This window comes from Acomys russatus, chromosome 21, assembly GCF_903995435.1.
Source record: "Acomys russatus chromosome 21, mAcoRus1.1, whole genome shotgun sequence".
Taxonomy (NCBI): domain Eukaryota; kingdom Metazoa; phylum Chordata; class Mammalia; order Rodentia; family Muridae; genus Acomys; species Acomys russatus.
In genome coordinates this window covers 5925823-5937974 of record NC_067157.1, presented here as the reverse complement: position 1 = coordinate 5937974, position 12152 = coordinate 5925823, and the positions used below count along the sequence as shown (strand labels likewise).

At 39.2% G+C, this 12152-nt stretch overlaps 1 protein-coding gene across 2 annotated transcripts in view; it reads right to left on the bottom strand.

The window, feature by feature from the left end:
- Positions 1 to 12152, bottom strand: part of Lin28b (lin-28 homolog B) — an 85021-nt gene that overhangs the window by 29989 nt on the left and 42880 nt on the right. The gene's annotated exons all lie outside the window — the stretch shown is intronic.

Sequence of the window (12152 nt, the reverse complement as noted above, 5' to 3'; positions counted from 1 at the left end):
CCTCATATTTGAGCATGTCCCCTGGAGGGGGAGACCTGGTGGCACTCAGAGGAAGGATAGCAGGCTACCAAGAAGAGACTTGAGATCCTATGAGCATATACAGAGGGAGGAGGTCCCCCTCAGTCACAGCCATAGGGGAGGGGAGTAAGGGGAAAATGGGAGGGAGGGAAGAATGGGAGGATACAAGGGATGGGATAACCATTGAGATCTAACAAGAATAAATTAATAAAAAATTAAAAAAAAAATAAGGCATCACTAGGTGACATGATCTTGGAGGGTAAATTATACATGGCATCTATCTTTAAAAGGTGTAAATTAAAAACAAAAAAGTCAGAGAAGTAAAAATAATCAGTAAAATGTTACGTTGGAGTCTAATAGCATCAATAGCTAAATACAGATGGTTTGCCTCTGCACACTCAATCAAAAGACAGAGATATGTCCATATGTAATGCAATAAATTTGCTGTTGATGGGAAGTCCAGGCACACAAAGCAGACAATCTTAACTCAAGGAAAGCAGAGATAGGAGCAATCACAGTTGAGAATTAACATTCCTTTTCAATAAGTGATAAAAGAGGAGACATACCAAAGTAAAATATAAATTTGGACCACATTAGCAGACAATATTATCTAACTAGCACCATAAAACAATACACTCAGTATCTGCTGAATATACATTCTTTACAAGGACACACAGAACACTGCCCGGGCAGACTACATCTGGAGAAAAAAAATTAATGTCAACAAATTTCACAAAGTTGAAATCTTACCAGAACTTGTTTTCTGACTTTAACAAAGTTAAATCAGAAATAAACAAGACAGACAGAAGTCCCAATGTAACATATATCAGAAACCATAAGAGAAATTAAAATAAAAAATATTAAAGTTATGAGATAAAAATATTAAATTTTGGGGGATATGCCTGAGACAGCATTTAGAGCTTTAAACATTTGTATTTGATAAGTTCAAAACCTTCAAAGTCAGTAGTTTAAGTTTTATTTAGAGAAGTTAGAAAGAAAATAGGGAAAAAACACGTGGAAAAACTAGAAAAGTAAAGCCAGCCCTGAAAAGACTGGTAAAGTCCTATGGAAATGGACTAGAAATAAACATGAGAAAAAGAAAACAGTTCCATTATCAGACATGAAAATATGGACCACTGCTATACATTACAGACATTAAAAATATAGACAGGGCTGAGTTTACAGCTCAGAAGTCAAATACTTGGCAATCACAAGGCCCAAAGTTCAATCCCCAGAAGACTGTAAAATAATGTAATGGTTAATTCAGTTTGCTAACCCGACAGGGTGTGGAATCATCTAGAAGACAAGCCTGTGAAGAATTATCTAAATTAGGCTAGCTTCTGGGCATGCCTATGAAAATAATCCCAACTAGATTAACTGAAGTGAGAAAACACACCTAAGTATGCATGACACAGTTCTATAGACTATGGGGATTTCCCAGGCTGAACTGGATGCATTTTGCATTATGATGTGATGATGTGGCCGTGAGCCTATGGAGTTATACTGTGAAAGTGTTATAACTTAAAGTGATGCATTTCAGTGTCAAACTGACAAGGAGTAGGTGGTTAATTCTGATGTCAACTTGATGGGCTCTGAAATCACTCTGATGGGATACAAGCTGATGCCTGTGGCTGTCTGGGTCTTCCGTTCCGTTCTACTGATCAGCATGCTCGCTGTAATGAAAATGCCATGCTGTTTTAATTGCTATAGCTCGTAGTGGAACTTGAAATCAACAGAGAATACTGGTTAAACTGGATGGCTGCCATGTAAAAGAATGAATAAACATCTAGACTTATCACACTGCACAAAACTGAACCCCAGTGGATAAAGGACCTCAAGATATGACTACACAAACTGAGCCTGGCAGCAGAGAAAGCAGGGAGCAGGGGCAAACTCACTGATGCAGGAAAGCACTTTCTGAACAGCACACTGACAGCACAAGCATTAACAGTGGCAGTTAGCAAACAGGACTCCACGGAGCTACAAAGCTTCTGTACAATGAAGAATGCCATCATTCTAGAAAAGTGACATCCTTCAGAACGGGGAAAGATCTTTACCAAGTACACATCTGGTAGAGAGCTAGTATCTAGAATAAAGAAAAAATAATGAAAAAGAACAAAAACAAAGAACTGAACATCAAGAAAACAAATAGCCTGATTTAAACATGGGCATAAAATTAAATGGAAGTTCTCAGAGAATGAAAAACAAATGGCTGAGGAAAACTTTTAAAAATGTTCAACAGTCTTAGCCATTAGGGAATTGCAAAGTAAAACTACTTCAGATTTTCTTAACACTGGCCAGAGTGGGCAAGAAGTAATAAAACACACGACAGCACACGCTGGTGGGGATGCAACGAAAGGACAATGTCCATTTATTCGTTGCTGGCGGGAGTGCAAACTGGTAGAGCCACTATGGGGTCAGTGAGATGATTCCTCAAAAAGCTGAAAAGTTAGTGTGCCACAAGATCCAGCCATACCACTCAGGCATAGCCAAAGGACTCTAATCTTACTACACAGATAGTTACATGCTCTCTTATAGATGAATATCAGCTTCTAAGCTTCAGGTATATGGGTCTTATTCAGAATAACCATAGATGTTAGGTAGCTAGTAAGGGACCTGGGGGGAGCAGGGAATCTTCCAAGGAAAGGGAAGTAAAACAGTGTTATAAAGAGATAAAGGGGAAATCTGACTAGGAATATTAATGGGATGGCTGATGAGATACACGGTAAAAGGGGAATTAAGGAGAGGGACAAGCAACACTAACAGCCTTTGTAAGAATGATAAAGAAACCTACTATTGTAGCAGCTTCCTAAAATGTATACATATATGAAAAATTAGCTGTAATCACCATATAATGGGGTTGACATCTCAGCAGTTGGGAGGCAGGTGGATCTCTGTGAGTTCGAGGCCAGCCTGGTCTATAAAGCAAGTCTAGGACAGGTAGGGCTCTGTTACACAGGGAAACCCTGTCTCAAAAAACAAAACAAAACAAAACAAACAAGCAAGCAAATGGGGTTAATAATGCCCCACCTGGGCATCTTATACCAGCAATTAAAACCTCTAGTGACAGGAATAAGTTACGTCATTTGAGTCATTGGCCAAAGGGACTCCATAGACATGCAACACCCAAATACCACAGGCTACTGCCAAAGCTACTGGTTACTCTCCATAAGCTGATGGTAGTAGTATTCTATTGCTGAAGACTAACATGTCATAGAGTATAGAAAAAACATATCAAGCTGATGCCAAACTAGAAGATTACCCCTACTGACTAAACTTTGAGACCTGCCTGAAACATACGCTGGAGTATAATAGTGGCACAGATGGAAGTAACCAATTAGTTTTTGATTGATTTTAAGGCCCATTCTGTGAGATGGAACTCATATATTACACTGCAAAAAAATGGCCAAGAACCTGAGACCAGACAGGTGAAGACCTACTACTACTATTCAAGGAATAGCAATAAAATCACTCAAAATGATACAGTGCCACACCCATAGAAGAGAGTACGGCTCAACCTTCAATAGCGAAGCTTCTTCAATAGTACAGAGAAAGACTTGGAGCACCCATCCCTAAATGGGATGTCTTTATTAAACCCCTCCCCTCAAGGCTCAGAGAACTATGCAGGAGTAAAGACTTTAAATGCCAGAGGCAGTGGAGGATTCCAAGGAAGCAGTGTCTTCCAGAAACAACAGGACTGATATAAATATGAACCTAAGACGATGACAGCACACACAAGACAGGCTGAGGTTCAAATAGACAAAATCTCAGCACTGAGAAGAAACCCTCACCCAGGGATCTCTTTGCAGTAGACTCCTGCTAGGAAAGGGAAAGTCAGCAGCATCCAGTCAAGTGTCACTGGACACACTGACCACAGGCGGAGGCCTGGAGGCATAAAGTTATTATGTAATTCAAATGTTGATTTCTGTACCCCAACCCCAGTCTGGCTACAATTCTTATTCTGAGCCTCTCCTATCAGTATTGTATAAACACTGCTCCACAATTGTCCCCCTGATATGCAAATAAAGCAACTTACAGTCAATACCTGAGCAGGGGAAAGAATAGGGCTGGACTTCATGCCAGCCAGGGAGGAGTTAGAAGAGGAGGCAGGGGGATTCTGCTGGGGCACTGTGCCCTGGGACAGGTCTAGGAGATATCAGGAGAGAGGTACCAAACCAGGAAAGCTGGTACAAGTATCTCTAGGATGTACGCTGGGAGGGAAACAAAGCAGACTAGAGTGTTAAGAATAGTGTAATAACTGCTCGGTTCTTATGCCGTGAAGTTTGCTATTCTCAATTATTTGTGTGATATAGCTGAGTTAAGAGAAACTGAGAAACAAACACAGTTATATAAAAATAATTTTAACACAGGCCCTATGCCGAGGCCAACACAAGATGGACTCCATGGTTTGGTTTGCTTTGTCGTGTGTGCTCTATTTGTTTGGGCTTACTGATTTTCTTTATTTTATACTGTTTTGATTTTCATTTTTGTTGTTGTTGTTGCTTTTCCTGTTTTTTTTTTTTTTTTTCCTATCCCTCATTGAGGGAAAGGAAGAAAGAACATGGAACTGAGTGGGTAAGGAGGTGGTGGAGAATCTGGAAGTAGTTGGGCAAAGGAAAATATGATTAAAATATAGTATATAAAAATTTTTAAATGATCATTTAAAAGAAGATTTTAAAAATGTAAGATTCAGCTGTAAGTTGTCTAAATGGGACACATAAGACATAAAGACAAAAAAAATACAAAAAGAAAAAAATGGAAGTAGTGACAGTCAATTTGTGCTTCTCATAGCAGGTTTATATGCTGAGTCCCAACCCTGGTGAGAAGTCACTTATTTGTGGGCTGGCCACTTGAATATACCAAATCCAATATCTACTTCATAAGAGACATGAGGGTTGTGTGTTCAGAGAAAAGGCATGTTAGAACAAGAAAACAGCAGTGGAAAACAAGTCATGGATATACACACTGAGGAGACCCAATCTTGCCTGGATGTTCAGTCTCCACAACTATGGGAAAAACAAATTTCTGTTGTAGAACAAGGAATATTATGAGACTAGTATTTTTTCTTTTTTAAAATGTGTGCTATTTTCAGGTTTATAAAACATTCTTATAATACTTCTATAGTAATGATCCCTTTGGATAAACAAGCTGAAAGAGGGAATGCACCAAACAGTATATTAAAATGTACATGAAAAATACATTTTAAGTCAATAAGTCAGTTCTATATACATTTTTAAAAACTATAATAACAAGAACCTAGTGGTTCCCAAATTTCTATCTCCAGCATTTCCTCTGTTCTGACCTTCAGGAAAGCTCAGCAGAATGCAGAGTTGACATCCTAACATCTCTGTCTTCTGGCCTCGATACAACCTAAAGAATCCTTATGCTTCTACATCCATGACCACTGCCACCCAATTCTGAGTAGGTTGCGCCATCTTTTCTCATCTCTTTAAGCAGAGGGTTAGAGCTTGTTTCCTTACTGTGGCCTCACAGGTGCGGAGACCATACCTTCCAAACACTGCTCCAAGTTCTGACTTTGCCCAGGAGAGCTAAAAGTCATTCTGAGTTTGTATTAAGAATGGAAAATAGGCTGGTGAGAAGCCCGACAAGCTAAGTTTGGTCCCCTGAACCCACTCACTGGAAGGAGAGCAGATCCCTCAGCGCTGTTCTCTGGCCTCCACACAGATGCCCCAGTACACCAGGGCCACCTACAGATACACTTAAAAATAATTTAAAAAAATAAATAAGTGGAAAGGACACAGTGGAAAACCAATAACCCATACAAAGTCAACTGAGGGGAAATACTGTTTGCTTTTAGAAAATATGGTTTCTACTGGCATCTGGAGCTAACTTACCACAAAGTGAGTCTGGAACAAGAGGATGTTCTCTGGAACTGAAAACTTGACTTTAAAATGCGAACGTGAGTTGAAAAAACAATAGTAAAAGACAGCCACAACCAATCTCAGCCAATATACTAAAACTCAATTAAAACCCAAAAGAAAATTAGCATAAAGCAAGACAGGAGATGGAAGTGCTATGAGAAAGGGCCAAATTCTAAGGACTAATCTAGGAGCACAGTGAGTCAGCAAAGGGTAAAAAGAAGCGAGAAGAAAGAATCACAGAAACAAACAGCGTGAGGCAATTTCTAAAGACACAGGAAGTAAACTCACAGAACAGGCAACAGGGTGAAATAAGAACTTGGAATGAAGGAAGTGCTGTCCTGACAAACCCCAGGGCAGAACCCTGTCTGGTGACAACCTGTGAGCTGGATTCTTTGAGGAGGCTATTTAAGTGTATGACAAAACAAAACAAAACAAAGAAACAAACAAAACAAAAAACAAAAAACAAAAACCAAAACAAAAAAAAACCAAACAACAACAACAAAACCCAACCACCCCCCAAAACCTCCTTCTATTAAATTCTTATCACATAATCTCTTGTTGAGAACCATGACCACTGTATCTTTGATGCTTACAGTGTGTGTGAGGTTCATGTGACTCCCCAGCATAAGGAGGGCAAGTGACTCATATTTAACAGACCAGAGCACGGCATTGTAGTCAGATCAATAAAATCAATCTTGGGCTTCTGTTAGAATTGCTGGGAAGTAAATCCCTCCTGATTCTGCGACCGAGCACTTACTTCCCCATATGCCAGAGAGCACTTTTTATTTGAGTAGAGATGCTTCGTCCTACATCCTTAACTCAAGGAGTGTCCAATATCAATCTATCAACATTATGTGGAAAATTTGCTGGGAGACCAAGGCCGCAGGGTAAGGCTAGGGAAGGCTGGGAGTTTTCACTTCTCTCTCCTTTTAAAAAAATTAAAACAGATTCAATACTTGGGATACAGTCTAGGCATATAGCACCAGAGAAAGCAAAACCAGCTGAGACCTACTACACTTTTCAGTCTATTTCCATGCCGCCTACTGAAGTCTCTGAAAAGCTTTCTCTTGGTGGTGCTAACCCAGGACTACCCACAGAAGGGAAATATAGGTGCTAATGACTGTAGTGACACTGGGGTGCAGTTTGGCACTGCTAAGATGAAGAATATTAGAAAATAACCTGAAGAATAGTGTCTGAAATGCACAGAACTGAGAAAGGTGGTTGCTGGAGCAGCAGCATCTCTCAGAGTCATGATAGAAATTAACATTCCCATGTGAGAGCTGTTGATGAAGTACCTGGCAAGGTGAGTTGTGAGGATGGCTTTGAATTTAGCCCAGTCCAGAACACACAGTGAAACCTTGTCTCAGGGGGAAAAAAAAGTACTGTAAGGGTGGCTCCATGCTTAATTAAGAGTTTGCATTGCTTTTCCAGAGGACTCAAGTTTGATTCTTAACCCTCACATTGACTCACCAACTGCCTGTAACTTCAGTCTGTTATGTCATGTTTCTGGCCTCTTCAGGCACCTGCACACTCTCTCTCTCTCTCCCCCCCTCCCTCTCTCTCTCTCTCTCTCTCTCTCTCTCTCTCCCCCCCCTCCCTCTCTCCCTCTCTCTCTCTGTGTGGGACACGTGCATGCGCTTGTGCCACAAAGGGGACCTCTAGTGTCATTCTTTCCTTCCGCGTACCCCAGGCTACCTAGCCTACAGGCTCCTGAGGATTCTCCAGCTCCCACCTCTCTGTCTCACTGTAGCAGCATTGCTCTGCTGTACCAGCATCACATGTGTTCTGTAGACCCTACCCTACTCACTGAACTATCTCCACAGCCCCTCCATACTAAGCATTTTTCTACCCCACCCCCCATCAGTGAGGGGCTTTCTTTCTAAAAGCAAGGGAGATGTGTGATTCCTTCCCCTCTTACTAACCCAGTTTACAATAACAATCAAGCCTGGTGGTGGTGGTGGTATACATCTTTAATCCTAGCACGTGGGAGGCAGGGGCAGGAGGATCTCTGTGAATTGGAGGCCAGCCTGGTTTACAAAAAGGAGTCCAGGACAGCCAGGGCTACATAGAGAAACCCTGTCTCGAAAACAGTCAATCAAACAAACATTTTTCAATTCTTCTTTGTTTTTCAGATTTAATGCTGTTCTCTCCTTATAGTAACGGTACCAATAATTTATGCGTGTGTCTGTATGCATGCGCAAGTGTGTGAAGATAGGAATATGTGCTGAGGACAGCAGAAAAGCTCAACCATCTTTCTTCAAGTACCATCTACCTGGTTTTCTTTGTGTGCAGGTATGTGTGTGTAGGTGCATGTGTACCACAGTGTGTGTGCATGCGTGCGCACATCGTGTGTGCAGGTGTGTGTGTGTGCAGGTGCATGTGTACCACAGCACATGTGTGAAGGTCAGAGGACAACTTTGCAGGATTAGGTCTTCCCCTTCTACCACACTGGTTCTGGGAATCAAGCCCAGGTTGTCAGGTTTGTCAGCAAGTACCTATACTCGCTCAGCCATGTTAATGTCCCAGATATAACTTTCAGAACTATTTTTCACCTTCTATTTTGTTGAGTTAGGGTCTCTCTCGCTTCTACTGCCACACTGTGTACTCTAGGATAACCGGCTCTGCATCCAAAGTGCTAATATTACAGATGAACACCACAGCAATGGCTTATTACTTGAGGTCCAGAGACCAAACTCAAGTCACCAGCTTTGCATGGCTGGTGCTTCTTACCTACTGACCCACCTCTGCAGCGCCCTGCCTTGTGCTGAGCAGTCTCTCACTGGCCTGGAACTCACCAAGGAGGCTAGGCTACCAGCTGGCTAGTGAGTCCCAGAGATTTACTTGCTTGTTTCTGACTCTCTGGGATTATGAACACACAGCCACACTTAATTTTGTAGGTTGGTTCTGGGAAACAAACACAAGTCCTAAGATTTACAAGGCAAGTTCTTTACTGACTAAGCTTTCTGCCTAGCCCTCAAAGAACCGATAACTTAAAATGTATTTTGAAAACAAAGGACAATATATAAAAATTTACTGATGATAAATCTGATTTTACAAAACAGTCTGTTTTACCTAATTACTACTTCAGAGAAGTACATAAAGATATTTCGTGTTATGTGTTATAAGCTATTAACATAAAATTAACTTATTATATCAACCAAAAATAACATTTTCTTTTAGAGTAGCTCATGTTCACAATCTATTTAACCAAACTGAAAATGTTAAATTCTAGTATAAATGTATAAGAACCTTTGAGAGCTCCTCAGATTCATGAGCATAGAATTCACTTTGCCTCTCATCAATGGAGCTTTGGCTACTGCCCTGTGTTTGGCTATTGCCCTGTGTTTGGCTGTTGCCCTGTGTTTGGCTATTGCCCTGGGTCTCTTGTAACTGGAGCACAGGACTACTATTTCAGCAGAGGGATTTAACAGCATACATATGGAAATTTTTGCTGATTAATATTCAATTTGGCCACAATTTATTCTGCTCTCACAGGAACAAACAGGACACTAAAAGTATGAGATATAATAGATAAGAATTTATGATTAAATTTCAAACATTTAAGCAAATAATACTTTAAACAATGCCATAATGCTAATCTTAAAGACATACATAAGGACAATCCGATGCTAGTGGGCTATCATCCTAGTGGTAAAAAAACACATAATGAGCATTAGAGGCTACATGTATTCCCCTTTCTGCAAGGATCTCAAAGTTTAAATTATCCATCTCTCATAGAACTTTACACTGAAACAATGTAGTCCATATTTATTTGCAGTGTTATTAAAATTGCTTCCATTTTTTTACTTAGAGACATTATGCATTTGTTAACTTAGAATAAAACAATGATCAGAAAAAAAAAAAAAATCAACCTAAAAGTCTGCTTGCTTGCCACTTGGCTTCTGACCACTCCCATATATGCAACACCAAGATGAAGTCAGCCCCACAGCGTCTGGCAGAGGGTGATGAGAATGGCACATTGTCTGCATGGTCTAACCCGAGGTCACAGCAGGGGGAGCATCTGCTAAGAGAATGCGAGTGGAGGAAACAACTATAATTGCCTCATTAAAAGATCTCTGGCCAAATAATCACAAGGAGAAAGGAGTAGAAAAACCACCCAAAGATTAGGTCTATAATGAGGAAATTTGGGGTTAGAATTTTTTCAAGTGAAGAATAAACTGAAGAGATAGGTTCACTACTGGTTTTACAGCTTTCTTAGGTGCTACATTAAACTAACAAAAATGTGGAAGCAACAGTTGAGCTTCCCATCTGTAGGCCTCAGCAATTGTTTGGAAGGAAGGGTGCAAATTCACAGCTACTGGGATATAAATGTGAGATGAAGGATTGTGTGAAACTTCTAACAGAGGATCAACACAGGAATTTTGAAATTACTGTATAAAAAGCATATAATTAGAAAGCTTATGGAATACTTTTTAAAAGGCAGGATGTAAAGCTTTGAACAGCAAAGTCTCAAAAAGACAAAGCAGAAGAAAAGAACAAATTGTTTCTACCTGATCAATGCATTTTCTTCTATTTTCCACCTCCAATGTTTAAAGAAAAGTTTACTTTTCTTGCAATGAACAGTGTACATCTAGAATTACAGTTTGGACACTTGAAATTGTGAGACAGTAGCTTTTATATTTTATTCTACATTTTAAATAAGTATTTCATAGTAAATAGTAAGATTTTGTAAAAAGTAAGTAGCCAAACTGGTTACAGATTAAAATGTACTGAGACAAATTATTTTGCATTTCTTTATATTCTGAAATTATGTTGTATGAACTTAAATCTATATCATATAGTTAAAATGTATTATGACATAATAGTACCTTAAAGTTAAACCTTTTTTTTTCTGAATCCAACAGACATGGTAAAATTAGCTTGTTACACCCATAAGGCAGGTTTAAAATAAGCAAGCTATTTGATGACTTTGATGTTTTGCACCCAAAATGTGCTGGCTAATTTTTCCATTCCATTTTCCATTCCAGTCTTTAAACTGCCTTAATCTCCTGCCCTCACATGTTGATCTTGTAAGAATAGGGGTCAGAGGTCAGGGTAGACAGACCTCAAAGGATCTGCCCTATCAATTCATGCCTGACAGATTTCTCTGCCACAATAGGAACCAACTAAACAGCAAATTCCTAAATCTAATCACACAACTATCAGGGTGAAACAGTTATTTATTGGAATTCGTTGATTTACATTTTTTCAAATACCTCTAGTGCCTAAATAGCATTTTAACTTTCTTTTGGAAACAGGATCTTGGATATAGTAAACATGAAACTAATATCACTGAAGGACTTCTTAAAGGAAAACAGCAAAGTCTAGGCATAGGCTTATTATTGTCAGGAATGCCATTAAGATTTCAAAAGACACAATACTAGATTTCCCACGTAAAGTAACTAGAAACCTCCAAATTATACTATGGAGAGAATGAACGGGAGCGGCTATAACAGCGCAGAGTGGGGTGAGGGCAGAACTACCACTGTCTATCCACCTTGTAGCACTAAGTTCTAAGAGTGAAAGAGGGCACCATGCAAATGTGTCCCATGTGATAAATACATCTCTTTATTAAGAAATGTCTGCGGAACTTTCTAATGTCAAATCTTTTCCAAAACTTTTTTACAAATTTAAAATAATTTGAGTCCACAAAATTTTGGTTTTGTAAAAATTAACTATGAAATGCCTCCATGTAAGGACCAGAAGTGTGTGGGTATGTCTTTAACTCTTCCGAGTTGAGTATAAATCAGATATCATATAATTAGATTCTATGTATACTCACCCTGGTCTTTTTGGTCATAGGGATAGGATATCACAATGTGTCATTTCAATATTGGACTACCAGGAATGCCAAATCCAAATTAAGTGTAAATAAAAACCATCTTTAACTGAAGAGTCCTTTTAATAGTACCAAATAAAGGAATGTTGCTTCTTATTTGACTTACATGCACTTCCAGTCAAAAAAAAAAAAAAAAAAAGCAAAAAACAATAAACAAACAAAAAACAAAACCAAAAAACTAGCAATTAATATTCCTTAGAAACTAAACATCACTTTAAGTTATATAGAAGATGAAAAGTACCCAAATGGAACCACTAGAATATTTTTCGTTATTAAAAAAAAAAATTTATATATATATATATATATAATTTAAATCCAAGTCACCACTGCTGACAAAGGCCTTCCATTATTATCAGAGTGTGAATGGATCAAGAGATATAGAAGGTTAAGGAGAACAAAGACAGCAGTCACTG